Here is a 20307-nt window from a genome sequence, read left to right as displayed (position 1 = left end):
TAGTTTATTTATTAAGTTCTAAGTCTACTATTGACTTCCTCCAGGATACATTTAAGGAATTTTCAGAATTCCCAAAGTGTTGAATAGATTACATTTGAACAAGCTTCAGGTTTTCTCCTGGATCACATATCCTACAAGAATCAGAGGGTTATCTTGCATCACCTTTAAAATCCCAAACAAACTATCATTTCAACAGAATTGGATTTATTAGGTTGATGCAGAATTAGATTGAAAGCAATGGAAAAAACTGCAATTACTTTTATACCAACATAATAATGTGAAACTAATGAAGCTTATGCTTTAGGGCCCCTCTCTTACATGCTTACCAATGTGTTCACATGGCCATTTGTTTTCATGAAGTTTTCAATAGTAAAATATTGTGAAGAAGTAAGAAGTGAATTTGGAAAGAATACTTTTGAGTAACAATATATTGAATATTAATACTTTTGAAAAATTATTTGCTCGATTTGGACATACATGAAAGGTATCTTCTTTAGTCGCCTCTATAATTTTTATTAAAGAAAGGAGAAAACTGGCCGGGCATAGTGGCTCACACCTGTAATCCCAGCTCTTTGGGAGGCTCAGGTGGGTGGATCACCTGAGATCCGGAGTTTGAGAGCAGCCTGATCAACATGTTGAAACCCCATCTCTACTAAAAATACAAAATTAGCGGGGCATGGTTGCACACGCCTGTAGTCCCAGCTACTTGGGAGGCTGAGGCTGGAGAATTGTTTGAACCTGGGTGACGGAGGTTGCAGTGATCTAAGATGGCACCACTGTGCTCCAGCCTGGGTGACAGACTCTGTCTCCAAAGAAAAGAAAAGAAAAAAAAGAAAATTATGAGAAAAAAATGAATGAAATGTGAGACAAAAGTGATTAAGAGAAAAATCAATGGAAATTTTCTCATACTGAGAAGTTAATTGTAATAAAATGTTTTAGATCATGCCTAAAGTGACCATCCATGGAGAGGAAGAAGTAATTTTGAGTAGAAATAATGAATAAGGTCTACAATTATTTGATAAAATGTCTGATGAAGAAGAGTGTATCACACTAGGCAAAGATTTACATTTCTTGCTTATTTGATAAAACACTGATATCGATGAAGATACTATAAAATTCATGTCATTACTGTGAAGATATTGATGACCATATTGATGAGCAAATTATTATTATTATTATTATTTTTGGAGACAGGATCTCCCTCTGTCGCTTAGGCTGGAGTGCAGTGGCACGAATTCCGCTCATTGCAACCTTCACCTTCTGGGTTCAAGCGATTCTCCTGCCTCAGCCTCCTAGCTGTGACTATAGGTGCCCGCCACCTCGCCTGGCAAATTTTTTGTATTTTAGTAGAGATGAGGTTTCACCATGTTGCCCAGGGTGATCTCTAACTCCTGAGCTCAGGCAATCTGTCTGTTTTGACCTCCCAAAGTACTGGGATTACAGGCATGCGCCACTGCGCCCGGCCGATGAGCAAATTATTTAATGAAATACCAATTAGTATTTAAGATTAGCCATTGCCCAAGAACATTGGAAACATCCTGAAATTTGAGATCTCATTTTTAAAAGAAACTTGAGATTTTTAAAAATTTGACAACAATCCTAAATTTTACATGGTATCAATAATGTGTTGTGAAGCTAAAAGAAACCTTTCCAAACTAACAATAAAAACACATTTTGATGAGTCATGATGGAGTAAAGACTGAATTATCTTTCTATTCTTTCTATAGAAAGCGATTTTTCTAAATCTCATAAAGAGGCAAAGGATATGTACAGTAAATGCAGTAAAGAGCATATCATAGAAGTGTGTCAGGCAGCTAATTAGTAAAAACACAAGTTTTTTTTTTTCTAATTTTTGTGATGTTTATGGTATTCAATAGCTTTAAGAAATTTGATAATTTGTGAGGATTTCGTATTTGGTTCTAAAGAGATATTTACCACTGTAAATTTCTTTTTTTTTTTTTTCCTTTTTTTTGAGGCAGAGTTTTGCTCTTGTTGCCCAGGCTGGAGTGCAATGGGCGCGATCTCAGCTCACTGCAACCTCTGCCTCCCGGGTTCAAGTGATTCTCCTGTCTCAGGTTCCGGAATAGCTGGGATTACAGGCGTGCACCACCATGTCCGGCTAATTTTTTGTTTTTTAGTAGAGACGGGGTTTCTCCATGTTGGTCTCAAACTCCTGACCTCAGGTGATCCGCCTGCCTCAGCCTCCCAAAGTGCTGGGATTACAGGCGTGAGCCACCTCGCCCCGCCCACAATTCTTTTTCTTATAGAGGACCCAATGTCATACGAGCACCAGGATCCTCAAAACCTGGATTTCAATTTTCACTAATAATTTTCCTCTTATCTGTTGTCTTTTTCTCTCCAAGAACCAGGGACTTGGTTTCTGGGATTTCAGAGCATATGATGACATGCAGAGAGCCACAAGGTCAAACCTCACAGCAGACTTAATTTAAATTTGTCTCAGTAAACTGAGAAATTATTACATATCCTAAATCATAGGAGCTGCCTGAGTGTAACTGATACCTCAAATGTTACGTTAGCGAATTCCAGGAATGTAGCATAAAGCTTTATCCTTAGGGAGAGTTATCTGATCTCCACTGGAAAAGTAGCTCAGTGCTAACTTTAGACTTTAGGATCTTCCAAGTGCCCTTATGATGTGATTGGATGCTGGCTTTCAAACGTCCGATTCCACTTCGTCGTAAAACAAAGGGCCTTCTGTCCTTTGGAACTGGGAAATACAAGTCAAATAGATGTGACGGGGCCCTGTCAGTTTTCAGTTGGTCAATAATTCTTGGCTCCCCTACTGTATCCAGAGATGGCTTACTGAGAACAGGGAATGATTTTTAATGATGTAATCCTGACTTAAGCAAGCAGATGTGGCCTCGCGATTGATGTGTATCTATTTAGAAAGATTTTTGCCTCATAGCTAGAACAGGTAAGGTCAAAGATGGTAATCTTCCCTATGAGGAAAGGCTCAAGTTCCTTCTGCAGTCTAATAGCTTTTTCTTTAAATCCGGAAGAGGAATTGGGAGTGGGGAAAACTTCTCTGCATAATGCTCACTTAGAGATCGATGTTAACAGGGATGCCTGGGCTCTGCCATGACCTTGCCGGTATTCTGGCTGGCCTTATTTTGGTTCTCATAGGTGACTGTACACCAGCGTTTCTGCTTGGCTTCATTCTTCCTTGGTGGGTTCCGTGGAGGAGAGAATGCAGGCATGAATTCTTGATAACAGCTGTGACACAGCACCAAGGACCCTGCAGCCATTCCTGTATTGGCATTTGAGGGTCTGTGTGAGATTCCACCAATCAACATCATATTTTACTTCTCTCCTATATTTATCCTGCATTTGAGTCAGAATGTACTACTTCTGACTCAATAAAAGGAGAGTAGCACTCAGATGATCTTTTCCTAATTTGTGATTTTATTCATGCTGTTTCCTTTACCTGGAGTGCCCTTTCTTCCTATTGCACATGCCAAATATTTTATCCATATTCGATTCATCTATACCAAGTAGTTCCTGATCCTTCTATATGATTGCCTCCTCTTTGGGGGTCCTCTTTAGCACTTTATTTCTATTTTGATGAAGGGACTTGCCTTGTTCCATCTGTTGTCACCACAGCACAGACATTGCTCACCTTAGGCACCTGTGTCTGTTAAATCGGCAGTGACTATTTCCTCCTGAATCAGGTTTGAACTGTCTACCTGCAAAGCCTGAAAAAATTCCCATGATGACAAGCTGCTTGTCATCAGGGGCAGCTGGTCATCCCTGATCCCTTCCACTTTAACTTTAAAGTGAAAATTACTTTTCTGACCTCAGGGAGAAGTCATATTTCATCTCTTAGGTGTTATGACCCCACCTTGTCCTCATACAAATTACTTTTAGGGACTATAGGCTGCTTTAGACAAAGCGTACCTTAAAACATCCACAGTTTTCTAAATATCTAAAGAGAAAAGTCTTTCTTATAATTTCAAACACTCACGAAACTTCCATGATAGCAACCTTGCATTTCCATCTGGCAATTATTATATTAGAAGGGAAGCATTTAGGAGTCATAGTTATAAACGTTGATCTTTGGCCCTCATCCAACTTTTGTGTTTCAAGTTCTTTTTCAACACACTAGATGTCACTCTCTACCCATTGAATTTCAGAGCTAAGCACTGTGGTGAGTTAATTAGAAAAGAAAGCTATTTGGAAAAGGGTCCGTAAGTAGCTGCAAAACATATTTTCAATTACTTCCAAATAGAACATTTTCCCCCACAGTTTGCAAGAGGCGTTCATTATTTCTTTGGTAAAAAGAAACCCTTCAAAACTCGTTAAAGGAAAGAGGAGTAAAGTCAGTAGTAGTCTTTTCTCTTTCCAGCCTTGTGGCATGGTGATTTAGACAGGTGTGGAGCTGTGCTGAAATACAGTTCGCCTTTGAAATTATTTCCTCAGCAAAGCACAGAGCCTCAGGAGGGGGTAGGCATTTAAAACTGTTCCCAGGGATGCAGGGAATTTCCACACCCAGCCCTCTCAACAGCACCTCAGAAAGGATCCTTTGCGTCTAAAGGAAGCATCGATGACTTAAATTTCATTTTCTTGATTTAACAGGCGTTTTCTTTTCTTTTCTTTTTTTTGAGATGGAGTGTCTCTCTGTCGCCCAGGCTGGAGTGCAGTGGCGGTGATCTCCACTCACTGCAAGCTCCGCCTTCCGGGTTCATGCCATTCTCCTGCCTCAGCCTCCCTTGTAGCTGGGACTGCAGGTGCCCGCCACCTCGCCTGGCTAATTTTTGTATTTTTAGTAGAAATGGGGTTTCACCATGTTAGCCAGGATGGTCTCGATCTCCTGACCTCATGATCCACCCGTTTCGGCCTCCCAAAGTGCTGGGATTACAGGCGTGAGCCACCGCGCCCTACCAATAGGCGTTTTCAATCATGAAACGTACATGCAGACCTTCTAATTGGATTGCCAAGGTAAAAGAAAACTAAAGAAATACCAGTGCAGAAAGGAAGTTCTTTGTTTTCAGGTTGCTTAAGCTGAAACAATAAGCAGCATTTCATGGATGACTGGCACGTCGCCTTTTACTTCACAAGGCAGAATCAAGAGTTTTCCCAGAATCGGAGGACGAGGCAAGTTAGTGTGGTATTACTTTATTTAAATTCTGTTTTGATTTTACTCCACAGATGCCCCCTAAGCGACAAAACTTCTTTACAATTTAAAAACTTTAAAGGCAAGTAGGAATCATTTTAGTGGTTCACTTTGATATTGCCCTATGTGGCTTTGGTAAACCCTGGGGCATATGAATTGGCCAGGAATTCCAGAACTGCTTTTCATTTTAAGTAATTTAAACTTTTTTTTTTTTTTTTTGGGACAGAATTTTGCTCTTGTTGCCCAGGCTGGAGTGCAATGGCGTGATCTTGGCTCACTGCAACCTCTGCCTCCCAGGTTCAAGAGATTCTCCTGCCTCAGCCTTCCGAGTAGCTGGGATTACAGGCATGCGCCACCACACCTGGCTAATTTTGTATTTTTAGTAGAGACGGGGTTTCTCCATGTTATTCAGGCTGGTCTCAAACTCCCGACCTCAGGTGATCCGCCCGCCTTGGCCTCCCAAAGTGCTGGGATTACAGGCATGAGCCACTGCGCCTGGCCTGTAATTTAGACTTTCAAGATACGAATTTAAGGCAAATTTCATCCCTAACCTTACTAAAACAATAATATCCTCAAAATGACAATAGATAAAAGTGACAGTTTACAGTTTGGGCCTGAAATTTCAGGTGTGAATGGAACTGTTTTCTACTTCCTAAAAATCTGCGGGTGCCGTGGCTTGGATCTTTGTTCCCTCCAAACCTCGCGTTGAAATATGACCCCCACTGTTGAAGGTGGGGCCTCATGGGAGGTGTTTGGGTCATGGGGTGGATCTCTCATGAATAGAGTGATGCCCTCCCTCGGGAGTGAGTCTCTCTCTATTAGTTCTTGAGACAGCTGGTTGTTAAAAAGAGCCTAGCACGCCCCACACCATTTTCATCTTTTCTCTCTGTGTGATCTCTGCACATGCCAGTTCGTCTTTGTCCTCCGCTATGAGTGGAAGCAGCCTGAGGCCCTCACCAGATGCAAATGCCCAATCTTGAGCTTTCTAGCCGTCAGAATTGTGAACCAAATAAACTTCCTTTTCTTTATAACTTACCCAGCCTCAGAGAGTCCCTTATAGCAACACAAAATGAACTAAGACAGTGGGTCCGGTATGCTTGTAACAAGAACTCATGTAGCAAAGATAAATTCAAATAACCTGGGGGTCTGCTTTGCACCTGCGTGTGTGTACATACGCACACATAAAAATTGGGAGGTTTTACAAGAAATTATGCCTACTGCATTTAAGATCATTATATATGCTTTGAATTTAGGAGAATACTCAAATATGTCTTAGTCTTTGGTGAAGCTTAATCACTTGTGGCTATCCCTTAATCATTATTTTTAAATTATAATTTGATCTTATTTAGCTGATATTAGAATGTGATATGCTCAATTTTTATGTGTGTGTATGTGTGTGATGACGTTTTGAAACAAGTTTTGGTCTACTCATACAGATCTCAGTGAGACTACGTTTGAATTATAGCTAAAACTTTTTCTTCTCAAATGACAACTTTACATATATGGAGAGTCCTCAAAGCAGGAGAGAGATATAAAAAGTAAATTGAATTCATTCATTCAACAAGCTTCTAGAGGGCACTTACTATCTCTTGATAAGAACTCTTCCCATTACAAAAGTAGCACACATACACTGTAAGAATTTAGAAAATACAGATGGGCACACAGGAGTATACACTCCACCCATAATTCCATCCTCCAGAGATTTCAACATTTATGTTTTGGTGACTTATTAATGCTTGATTGATATATTTCTAGTTCTGATCTCTATCTATCTATTTAAGCTATAACTTGCAATCATGTTGTACATATGTATACTATTTTATAAACTCCTTGTCTCCCATTTTTTTTTGTAATGAAATATTCTTCTGCAACACTATTTTTAATGGCTGCAAGGTGTTTTGTTATTCAAAAAATTTAAAAAACGAAGTTCCAATGGTTAAACAATCTTGTAGCTATCACTTAATGTATATTTATGATTAGTTTTTATGATAAAAATTATAAGTGGAATTTTTAGGTTAAAGGATGAGAACGTGGTTCCTCTATGTTGCAAATTACCTTCTTATCTTTTAAAAGTAAATTTACCTTTATTTCTACTAGCAGTGCACAAACATTCCTGGATCTTTTCACTGTTGCCTTAGAAATCTTTTTATAGTGACTTCGGATGCTTTCCTTGTCTGCTTAGTAAAATGCAAACAGGTTTGTTTAACATTGGCCTTAAGATAAATGCCTTAGCACATTAGTAAAGGAGTTTTTATATTAGGTTAAAGGAAGAGCAAATAAACAATAAAATGTAATAGTATTGCATCTCTGACTCTGCATTTATTACAACAAGAACAGCTTATTTTTAATTACTGGTGATAAATACTTCACAGTCTACTAATAAACGTCTTGTAGTATATTTTGAAAAAGGCAATAAACGCTTTGTCAGGTGAGAATTCACTATAATTCTTGGCCTCTAAATCTCTGTTGAAAAGAAGGATAAAACTGCCAGTTTTGCTGGTGAGAATTATTGGAAAGACTGATAAGGAAGTAAGACTTAGCAAGGTTCTGAAATAATTACTGTCATCAGGACAAAATTGGGAAAATAAACCCGCACATTCATGTAGAACTAATATTAGGTCAAGTCAGTGCTTTTTCTTTTTAAACATCAAACACAGTGCTTAGGAGATAAATGAAAAAGTTAAGAATAAATTAGTTTAGGAAAAAACCCCTGGTTGGGGTTGAATTTGCTGAACAGATTAGGGATGTACTTGTATTTTCTTTGTGGCGGGGGGAATTTGAAATACTGTTTTTAGTATAGTTAGCAAAATTGGGGCAAAAAGATTCAAATCAGAAAATATGCAGTTCTAAGTTATGATCCTTATTTGTGCTGACTTTAGGGATACTACTGGGAATCAGGAAGAAATTACTTTTTATTCATTTTGTGGAACTTTCTTACTCTTATTTTCCTAGCACATATTACAACTTTCAAAATAGAAACAGATTTTTTTTTTCTGATTTAGAAAAAGATTATACACTCATTGTAAAACAAAAATTACATAGCACAGAAAAGTATAAAGAAAGTAAAAATCACTGTAAGTACCACTACCTAGCAATAATTACTGTCAATATTTGAGGAACATCTTTCCAGACAGCTGATGTCTTCTCTCAACAGATGCAGAATTTTACACAACCATGTTTGTCTTACATATATTGTTCAGTAACCTGTTTTTCTTTTTTTCAGAAATATATGTTGTGACCATATTTTGAGGTCAATATGTATAGATTGCAGCATTAACCTTTTTTTTTTTGGTTTTGTTTTTGAGATGGAGTCTCACTTTGTCACCCAGGCTGGAGTGCAAGTGGTGCAAACATGGCTTACTGCAGCCTTGACCTCCTGGGGTCAAGCCATCTTCCCATCTCAGCCCCTCAAGTAGCTGGGACCACAGGTGTGTGCCAATACGCCTGGCTGTTTTCTGTTTTTTGTAGAGTTAGAGTTTTACCATGTTGCCCAGGCTGGTCTTGAATTCCTGAGCTCAAGCGATCTGCCTGCCTCGACCTCCCAAAGTGCTGAGATTACGAGCATGGGGCCTGCACCTGGCCAACATCATCATTTTTAATGGTCACTTAATATTCATTGTACAGATGTGCAGTCATGATTTTATCTTAACATGTGATTTTTAAAAAAAAACTGTTAGAAAGACATGCTCTGAAATGCTTTTTTTTAAAATTTTTTTTTTTGAGGCAGAGTCTCACTCTGTCTCCCAGGCTGGAATGTAGTGGCCCAATCTCGGCTCACTACAACCTCTGCCTCCCGGGTTCAAACGATTCTCCTGCCTCAGCCTCCCGAGTAGCTGGGACTACGGGAGTCCACCACCACGCCCAGCTAATTTTTGTATTTTTAGTAGAGACGGGGTTTCACCATATTGGCCAGGCTGGTCTCGAACTCCTGACCTTGTGATCCACCCGCCTCGGCCTCCCAAAGTGCTGGGATTACAGGCATGAGCCACCGTGCCCGGCCTGAAATGTTTTTTCCTAAACATTGCAGAAGGCATAGAGTAAAAAGTAATCTCATTTATTCATTCTTGTCCCCAATTAATTCTACCTCCCAAAGGTAACTTTAAAAAAAGATCTCCTGGCCGGGCACGGTGGCTCAAGCCTGTAATCCCAGCACTTTGGGAGGCCGAGACGGGCGGATCATGAGGTCAGGAGATCAAGACCATCCTGGCTAACCCGGTGAAACCCCATCTCTACTAAAAAATACAAAAAAAAAAAAAAAACTAGCCGGGCGAGGTGGTGGGCGCCTATAGTCCCAGCTACTCGGGAGGCTGAGGCAGGAGAATGGCTAAACCCGGGAAGCGGAGTTTGCAGTGAGCTGAGATCCGGCCACTGCACTCCAGGCCGGGCGACAGAGTGAGACTCCGTCTCAAAAAAAAATAAAATAAAATAAAAAAGATCTCCCTAGGATGAGACAGGACTAGTAAAAAAAAATGTACACACATATTTTCCCAGATGGGATCATTTTATCTTCTATAATTTGCTTTAAAAAATTTCACACTGTATTCTGTACATTTTCCAGGTCAGTACATATAAAGTGATCTAATTCTTTTTTGACAACTGCAAACATATTGTGGATGTACCATGATTGATTTAACCTATACCCTATTGTCTTAGTCTGTTTGGGCTGCTATAATAAAATATTATAAACTGGATAGTCTATAAACAATATAAATGTATTTATTTATTTCCCACAGTTCTGGAGGCTGGGAAGTCCAAGATCGAGACACTCACAGATTTGGTATCTGGTGAGGGTCCACTTTCTGGTTCATGGATGACATCTTCTTCTTGTGTCCTCACATAGTGGAAGAAGTGAGAGCTCTCTCTCAGGCCTTTTTGTAAGGACACTAAGCCCATTCACAAGGGCTCTATCCTCATGGTCTAATCACCTCCCAAAGGCTCCACCTCCTAATATCATCACCTTGGGGGTCAGAATTTCAACATGAATGCTGAGAGGAAACAAACATTCAGACCACAGCACCTATGGATCAACGTTGAGGTTATTTCAATTTTTAGATACGCTAAACAATGTGATAGTGAACAACCTTGCATATTCATCTTTATAAATGTTCCTATTGTCTCTTTAGCAGATTCCTGGCAATGTTATTGCTGAGTCATTTCATAGTTTGATCAGTGTAGTCAAGCTTTTCTCCGGTTGCTTTCCACTTCAGGTTTGTACTGAGTGCTAATATTTTCATTTTCATCTTTTCTAACCTTCTGAGTAGAAAAATTTTGATAACTGTTGTTTTTATTTGTATTTCTTTCATTATTAGCAAAGTTAAAAACATTTTATAATGTTTAATGTTGGTCATTTGAAGTTCTCTTGTAATGTGCCTATCAGTGCCCTAAACTTGTTTTTTATTGGAACATTTATCTTTTTCTTATTGTTTTGTAAGAGTTTTTAAAATGACCAATAAACACTGTGCTTTTTCCAGTCTGTGTAAAAATCTGACTTAATATGACACGCTCTACCAACTCTCACTACCTTTGGCTTAACTGATGAGACAGGAAAATGAACTATGGGTTGCCCCATCTTTGCCTTTTCTTCTATGTCCTTTTCAGTGTGGTTGGCTAATACAGTGATGTAACATGAGTGAGAAAGAATATGGTAGGGTTCCTTGGTTGTTTTTTTTGCTTAAACAGTATTGATTCTTTCAAGCTAAACTGATTCAAAGGGAAAGCACAGCCTCTTGGCTGGGTTGTGGGGTAGGGGGTCACTTACCACTGAGTTACTCTGAACTTTCATGTATCATGGGTCCACCAGAATTCTCTGCATGGGACATCACAGGTGGTATATATGAATGGGAGGCAAGAAAAGGTGTTATTGCACATGCACACATATTGTATCTCATTTGCTTACACTCATTCTCCATTGTCCCATGAGACTTCACTTACAAAACACAAATTCAAACATAACATTATTAGGAATTTTAAGATGGCAACAATGGAGCATGAAATCAAGTGCAGGGCCTTCTGAATGAGGGCCTGTGGGACTGTGTAGGTTGCAGCCCGTGAAGCTGGTTCTGCGGAGACACCATACGAATTCTTGCTGGTAGCTGGGTCTGGGCCATGGTTTAGGGATCAGACCGCTGGGGAGAAAAGAAAGGGACTCTGACTCTGCCAGCTGGTGTGAAAAAGGATCTGAGATCTTTGTAGTTAACCCGTAATAGTCTTCTATTTCCCTAATGACATGGCCCACTCTGCAAGCCAGCGCTTTTCTCTACACATGTGCACACACTTCCAGCTGGCTAGGACATTTAATTTAACCCACTTTTGCTCATAGCTTCAATGAAGGGTGTGCGTGTGGGCTGCATGTCAAATGCCCTAGCTTGCTCCCCATAAGGAGAGTCCCGAGCTCCATACCCATAGCCCATTTCTACTCTAACACATAAATGCCCTGATAAAGGGGAAAACTTGGAACATTTCATAAGTACACTTACAAAATAACTTTTCTTCCTGAAAGCATGTTTGCTTTCTGGCAGAGCAGCTGCCTTTATTCTACCCTGGATACAAGTGCATTCCAATGACTGGTGAGGGACCCTTTAGATAGGTTTGTAAAATGCTTGAAGAAGCTCCCAGAAAAAAAGACACCATCCAAGCATAAGGCTCTGTGATCGCTTCTTTGGAAGTCTGCATTTTCCAAACATTTACCAAACATTCTTCCCTGGTGACTTGCAGATCAGCATGGTTTATTATAAGCAAGGCCATACGTGGCTTCTCATATTCTCCCCACTGGTCTGTGGAGGGTCCTAGTCTTACTTTCCAATCAGAACAAAACCATCCATAAACGGAGAAACAAAGCTAGGAAAGCTAAGAAACAAAGACTGAGGTGAGGGGGATTTGAGTATTCTTTTTCCTCTACCAGCAAGTGAAGAATTGAACACCTTAATCCATCTGATCTCGCAGGGGGAAGCCACAAATCTTCTTTTGTTTTGCTCAGCATCTTGGCACAGTGACAAGTTCATTTTCTACTCTCGAGCATCTCTCTTGTAATCTCACCAAGTCTCAATAAGTTCACAGAGAGGGCTGAGGCAAATAACCCTAGAATGCAGGTGATTGTTTATTTATGTATTTTCCTTGTTACATACCCATCTATACCCAAGGCCTTTGCAGAAGAGCTTAATAAATGTAATAGTAACTGACATTCATCACACACTGAGCTTCTCTTTCCATTTCCTGTGTCCTTAATAGATCCCTACAGAGGGTAGGGAAGAAAGCTTAGGCTATTGTCAGACAATTGTGTTACTTCCCTCTCTCTAAACTCATCAAAAATTCTTTTGCTGCTGTCTGAGTGAAACGTATTTTTGAAGAGATGACATGGGTATCGTTTGTAGATATCTTTACCAACATTTGGCCACCATTTTCCTTGACCTCACATCATTCTAACGTATTCCCAACATTTGCCATTTTCCCAAGAGCGCCTTGAATGTCAGAGGAAGGAGGCACAGGACATAATAACATCTTCTTGCACTTAGGATCATTGCTCAGGAAATTTTAAAGCACTGACCGGTGTAAGCACCCTCCATTTCTCTGATAAAAATAATGAAAAGTGCTCCGGTTTATGATATGGGCTCTCTGTAAATTCTGATGAGGGTGGACACGTACATTTATAGAAAGAAAGCTTCTCTGTATAAGGTAAAATTTCCAGGTCCTTCCTGCTGGGAGACTTACTTATTCTCCCCCTTCTACTTCCTCTTCTACTCCTCTTTGTCCCCCACCTCCTTCTTTTTTTTTTTTTTTTCTTTTTTTTGAGACAGGGTCTCACTCTGTCGCCTAGGCTGGAGTGGAGTGGTGCGATCATGGCTCACTACAACCTCGACCTCTCTGGGATCAGGCGATCCTCCCATCTCAACCCACCTGCGTAGCTGGGACTACTGGCACATACCATCACACCCTGCCAATTTTTGTATTTTTTGTAGAGACAGGGTTTTGCTGTATTGTCCAGGCTGGTCTTGAACTCCTGGGCTCAAGTGACCTGTCTAACTTGGCCTCCAAAAGTGTGAGAATCTCCTTTTTTCTTTTTCTTTTCTTTCTTTTTCCTTTGAATTTTGAGGGAGAGTCTCACTCTGTTGCCTAGGCTGGAGTGCAGTGGTGTAATCTCGGCTCACTGCAACCTCCACCTCCCTGGTTGAAGCAATTCTTGTGCCCCAGCCTCTCAAGCATCTGGGACTACAGGCTCACACCACCATGCCTCGCTAATTTTTGTAGTTTTAGTAGAGACAGGGTTTCGCCATATTGGCCAGGCTGGTCTTGAACTCCTGGCCTCAAGTGATCCTCCTGCCTCCCAAAGTGCTGAGATAACAGGCATGAGCCACCATGCCCGGCCTCCTTTTTTCTTACATTGGTTTGAAGAAATAAAAATCTTTTGCAAATTATTTCGATTATTCAGTTTGCTTCGATGTGACCTGTGATCACAGGGTGTATAACAACAGCGTAGTCTTTGCAGTGTTTGGAAGGTCTCAGTGACAACCCCTGTTCCTTGGGTTTAGACATAGTCAGCATTCAGATTTATTCACTGCCTTTTTTTTTTTTTTGAGACAGTGTCCTGCTCTGTCACCCAGACTAGAGTGCAGTGGTGCGATCTTGGCTCACTGCAACCTCCGACTCCTGGGTTCAAGTGATTCTCTTGCCTCAGCCTCCCGAGTAGCTGGGATTACAGGTGCCCGCCACCACTTCCAGCTAATTTTTTTTTGTATTTTTAGTAGAGACGGGGTTTCGCTATGTTGACCAGGTTGGTCTCGAACTCCTGCCCTTGTGATTCGCCCACCTTGGCCTCCCAAAGTGCTGGGATTACAGGTGTGAGTCACCGGGCCTCACTTTATTCACTCCTTTCAAAATGGTCAATTTGTTTCCAGATACAAATGAAAATGAGAGCTGATCTGGCATGGGGTGAGAGGAAGCTTTTAGGCTCAACTGGGTCTTCCAGGAAATCTCCTCTCCTCATTTTTCTCCTCACCCTTTAAACTGGGTAGAGACTCCTCTTACCTGCTTCCATAATACCCTACACATACTGCAATCACTGCACTCATAACACCTTTTTTTTTTTTTCCTTTTGGCCTGTATTACCTGGTGTTACAAGGGCAATTATTAATCATTGTTAACCAAAATTTAATGGCCAGACTAAAATATTTCAATTGCAGTGATTTTCTAAGATTATAATAATTCAGAGTCATAAGAATTTCCAAATTAGTAATAAAGCTTCTTTATATACTAGTAATACATTTTTTTATTCTATTAGCAGAAACATAGAAAGCAATATCAGTGAGGACACCCACTGTAGGAAGCAATTTGATCAAAAAAATCAGGGAATGCAAACCTAAGTGTCTGCTTTGGTCACTTAGAGAGCATACACTTGCTCATTGCAGATATTGGAAAGTAAATGGGGCAATTTGAGGGTATCACTGGGTTCAGAGAATAATTTCTGATTTCTCTCATCTGTCCCCTTTTATGTTAGGCTCTGTTATTTTTTATTTTTTATTTTTTTTTATTTTATTTTTTTGAGACGGAGTCTCGCTCTGTCACCCAGGCTGGAGTGCAGTGGCCGGATCTCTGCTCACTGCAAGCTCCGCCTCCCGGGTTCCCGCCATTCTCCTGGCTCAGCCTCCCGAGTAGCTGGGACTACAGGCGCTCGCCACCTCGCCTGGCTAGTTTTTTGTACTTTTTAGTAGAGACGGGGTTTCACCGTGTTAGCCAGGATGGTCTCGATCTCCTGACCTTGTGATCCGCCCGTCTCGGCCTCCCAAAGTGCTAGGATTACAGGCTTGAGCCACCGCGCCCGGCCAGCTCTGTTATTTTTTAAATGTCTGGATTCTGGATGATAAGGTTAGAATTGGTGCTGATTTTATCACCAGGATGACGTATCCTTTAGATTTTCCTTTCTATTTTAGGGTTTTATGATTGAGATGAATTTCAGAACTTAAGCAAATATTAAATTCAGAATAATCAATTTGGGCTCCTATGAAGTCCTATGTGTGTTCTCTCCCTGTGGCACGGATGGCCTGTCTCTCCAGGTACCTTCCTGGCATCTGCCTGGCATTCTTCCCATGGGCATCTCCATGTCCTTGCACTGCACATTTCAGTTTCTGGGAGGATGCCCATCTCTGGGTGCTCTGATGTGCACCTGGTTTTCATGCCTTTCCTAAATGCTCCCCCAGGCCCATCAGTCTCATGGTGGATACTGCCTGAAAGGGCTTGTCTGGCTCAACACTCATGTTGTTATCACTTTCTGTCCAAAAAGACCTATTGAGCATCTACTCTATGCCAGATTTTGGACCAGGAAATGGGGACACAACAGAGAAAAACATAGACTCAAGCTCCTGGGCTCTCAAAATTCTCAAATTTTTATAGCTTTCGCTGAAGAGAAACTAAGATCTATTCAGCTTTTTAAAAATTTTTCTTTATTTTTTTATTTTTTGAGATGAGGGCTTGCTCTGTCACCCAGGCTGGAGTGCATTAGCACGATCTTGGCTCGCTGCAGCCTCTGCCTCCAGGTTCAAGAGATTCTCCTGCCTCAGCCTCCCAAGTAGCTGGGATTATAGGGGTGCACCACCACACCCAGCTAATTTTTGCATTTTTAGTAGAGACAGGGTTTCACCATGTTGGCCAGGCTTCTATTCAGCTTTAAGATGACTTCTTTTTTTCTAGCATGATTTCCTTTGTGAATCCACAGGGGAAAAATAGGAAATTAAAACGCGCAACTGCAAAAATAATAATAATAATAATAAAAAACAAATAAAAATAAACTTTTCTTTTTTCTTTTCTTTCTTTCTTTTCTCTTTTTTGAGACAGTCTCGCTCTGTTGCCTAGGCTGGAGTGCAGTGGCACGATCTCAGCTCACTGCAACCTCTGCCTCTCAGATTCAAGCGATCCTCCTGCCTCAGCCCCACTAGTAGCTGAGATTACAGGCACGTGCCACCATGCCTGGCTAATTTTTGTATTTTTAGTAGAGATGAGGTTTCGCCACTTGGCCAGGCTGGTCTCGAACTCCTGACCTCAGGTGATCCACCAACCTTGACCTCCCAAAGTGCTGGGATTACAGGTGTGAGCCACCATGCCTGACCAAATCATGAACATGTTGAGGCTCTTTTACCACCTGTAAAATTATGGCAACATTCAAAAAACCTAGACTTATCCATTTAAACTTTTAATGTACTGTTATTCTAAATGAAATGATTCATTATATGACTTTGTATGGAAAGAAAAATAATTGTGGTTCTTTTCTACTCCTGAACACTCTCCATTATAGTAAACTTCCTGTGTGCCACACAGCCACATATGACACCAGCTACTTTAGCGCCAATAACAAAGAAATAATTAGTTTTATTATATAGATTGTTAATGTATTATATATGTGTCCTCTTCCTAGAGGGTGAGGACTCTGTTTTTCATATTTGAGTATCTAGAATGTAGAAGGGTTCAATAAATATTTGTTGAATAAAGGCAGATGGAATTTAGGAAGCATAAAAATGGGGTGACCGGTTTTGTTTTTGAGACAAGGTCTTACTCTGTTGCCCAGGCTGGAGTGTAGTGGCGCAATCTTGGCTCACTGCAGCCTCAACTTCCCCGGGCTCAATCCATCCTCCTGCCTCAGTTCCCCAAGTAGCTGGGACTATAGGTGTGAGCCACCACACCTGGCTAATTTTTGTTTTTTTTTTTTTAATAGAAACGGGGTTTCACCACGTTTCCCAGGCTGTTCTTGAATCCTGGGCTCAAGCAGTCTGCCCACCTCGGCCTCCCAAAGTGCTGGGATTACAAGCATGAACCGCCACACCTGGCCTGACCCTGTTTTGAAGTATGGTGCTTAGGATGGAAAGAAGGGAATGAAAATAGAAAGCTAAGGGTCCCACACATGTATTGCATGTTTACTGTACCGCTAACTGTGCTAAGTACTTTGTGTACATGACACAGAAGAACTCGTATTTAATTTCGTGAAGGAAGAAGCATCCGTTTAATTTTACAAACATGGAAACCAAAGCTTAGTGAGGATGTGCCGTGTTCAGTCACGTGCCTGGCAAAACCATAACTGTCACTCAGGTCAGAAAATCAGATTCACTTCAAATTTAGTGCCAGTCCTCATCAATATGTACTGTATCTTACAGACACATTTTCTCAATGCTTGAGTTCCCCACCCCCAGCCTGTACCTGGCCTGCGTCTTCTGGATGCTGAGCCTGTGAATTGTAATATTGTGACAGAAAATATCGAAGTGTGAGTTTTCCTTGAAAGTCATATTTAGTTTGGGGAAAGAAATAATTTGATGACATTTCTGATTTTATTTACTGTTAGGAGTTTTCTTTTTTGTTTTGGCAACATCTGGCAATAGGTGTCTACATTCAAACACAAATCCCTAATGAGTTATTTGGAAATGAAATGATTGTCTTATTTTAGAGGGGAGAGAGAGAGAGAGAGAGAGAGAGAGAGAGAGAGAGAGAATGGTGAAAGCTTTCTTGTGCTTGTGTCTAGTATCAGTATCAATCAAGTATTTTTTTAAATTTTGGGTTTTAGAATAAAATCTCTCTTTCAGTTTTGGGAATCTCTGTTTCTTCCTTTGCCTCGAGCCTTATTGATTTATTTTTGGGTTACTGCACATTTTCTTGCAATTCTGGATGGTGGAAATTTGCCCTTTAAAAGCAGGGGGCACTCCGGGTACAGACTGATGCTTCCCTTCAAATCTGGAGGGAGAGAATTTTCTTCCTGGCAAGGGCCCCCTCCTACCTGCTCTGCTGTGGACATTAAGTCCCCTCCTGGTGAACGGTGAGATTTAGCATGAGTACTTAAAGCGGGTCTTGCTTACCCCAAAGGAGTGGGGGACGTTTCTTCCCGTGCCTCTTTCAGTTTGGAAGGACATCCTAGGATGGATGTCATCTGTTCCTTGATGAAATGAAGAGAGACTAATAAAAGGCATAAAAACATCTTTTTCCTTATTCTACTTTTTTTTTTTTTTTTTTTTTTGAGACGGAGTCTCGCGCTGTGTCGCCCAGGCTGGAGTGCAGTGGCGCGATCTCGGCTCACTGCAAGCTCCGCCCCCCAGGTTCAGGCCATTCTCCTGCCTCAGCCTCCGAGCAGCTGGGACTACAGGCGCCCGCCACCACGCCCGGCTAGTTTTTTGTACCTTTAGTAGAGACGGGGTTTCACCATGTTAGCCAGGATGGTCTCGATCTCCTGACCTCGTGATCCGCCCGCCTCGGCCTCCCAAAGTGCTGGGATTACAGGCTTGAGCCACCGCGCCCGGCCTCCTTATTCTACTTGACTCTTTGCGCCTGTCACAGATCCTGCTGGACTGACAGAACATTACACAAATAACCCTCCTTCTTAAGTAGCGACGGGGCGGCGGTAGGCATTTTTTCATTTAGAGTCTATCAACTGAGAATTGATAAAGTCATCTCAGAACAACTGTAGTTTGACCCTGACCTGACAAAAGAGATCGAAAATGTCTCGTGTGTAGAGAGCAAGGAGGCTGGGAACATCATTGCCTCAGAAAGAAGCTTCAAGTCGGCTAAGGGCTGACACCCAAGCACCCCGCGAATGTGTTTAATAACTGGAAAGCAAATAGTGAAAGGGCAGTCAGTAAACAATTGTGGTTTAATAAATTATTCATTTTAACAATACTTCCAGTGTTTGCCCAGAGATGGGAGAATGGCTGTAGGTTTTTTCCCCATCTGCTCCTCTGGTCTGAACCTGCCTGGATGCTGAGTTGTTCACCGTTCTGGACGGCAGAGGGCACTCGTGTCATACCTGAAAAGGGGATGGGCTGCGCCTTCCCAGCGCCTATCCGTGTTTATGAAGGAAAGATAGCAGAGATAGGAAGACGTCGAAAAGACGGAGAGAGGAAGATAGAAAACAAGTGGATAGCCCCGGAAATGAAAAATATATATATTTCTCACAGGCAGATCAAATTCAACTCTGCACTGAAGCAAGGCATAAAGAAATAAATAGAAATCAGTCGCTCCATATTTCTTGGTTAAAATAATTTATTTATTTGAAGATCTCAGGATGACAGATTTGGAACAGTCAGGGCAAGGGCAAGGAGATATTCAAAAAAATTTAACAGATTTATTTTCATCTTGAAAACCGAACTCTGATTTTCAGGAAATACTCTTAGGTATCAAGCAGTTCTCCTGGGCTTCACTGCCAGGGAGAAATCAAAAATGCCTTACAGCTACTGAGGGCCCCTGGGCCGCTTGGAACAAAATCCCACCACACTTTAAAGCATGCCCTTCATGGAGATGAATCCCTAATATCAGCCAGACTCTGTGTTCATTTCTGTTCTCATGGCTCTGTGCTACAGCCTGATTTTATTTATGAAACTGTGTCACATGAGGTGAAGCTCCTATTGAGGGTTGAGAAGGGCCATTGTACTCCCTGGGATATTTACTGTATACCTAGGGCGCTGAGGTATAATCTGTCCTCTGCAGTAATGCAGATTCTAAAACGAATGGTATTTATTTATAATAACGCGCGAGGCAGCCCACAGGGAAGTGCCATCTTGTTTGTAATCAATCCCAGTGTGAGGCTGTTGTTGCCGCACTATCAGGCTTTGCATTAAGTGACAAATTGGCTTCGTCTTCTTATTCTGACTGTCATTTTTCTTCGGTGGGGATACATCACCTCTGTTACAAGGCCTTGGAGCTGAGTACCACACACAGACAGACACAAATGCATGCCCCATGAACGCACTCAGGAAAAAACTCACGGTCTCCCATATGGCTGTAAACAAACTCTAATTTCTACCAGTCCTGATGGCGAGCACGAATATGTTGAAAGAAGCAGGCACAGCAGAAAACTTCGTTGGGCTTGTGGTCATGTAAATGTCATATCTGGTGAAGGTGGGTCATTGTTATAGACTGAATTGCATCCCTTCAAAATTCATAGGCGGAAGTCCTTAATGGCTGTATTTGCAGATAGGGACTTTTAGGAGGTAATTAAGTCTAAATGAAGTCATAAGGGGGGTGGCTATTTCAACACTACTAGTATTCTGATAAGAAGAAGAATAGATACTAGGGAGGTGGGTGCAGAGTTTTCTGAGTGAGCACACAGCAAGATGGCGACCATCTGCAAGCCAAGAAGAGAGGCCTCAAGAGAAACCCAACCTCTGGCACTTTGATCATGGACTCTCAGCCTCCAGAACTGTGAGAAAATAGATTTC

The sequence above is a fragment of the Theropithecus gelada genome, chromosome 5 (genome assembly GCF_003255815.1).
Source record: "Theropithecus gelada isolate Dixy chromosome 5, Tgel_1.0, whole genome shotgun sequence".
NCBI classification, from domain to species: Eukaryota; Metazoa; Chordata; class Mammalia; order Primates; family Cercopithecidae; genus Theropithecus; species Theropithecus gelada.
The sequence above is the reverse complement of the archived record's forward strand: the minus strand, read 5'-3'. Positions refer to the sequence as shown.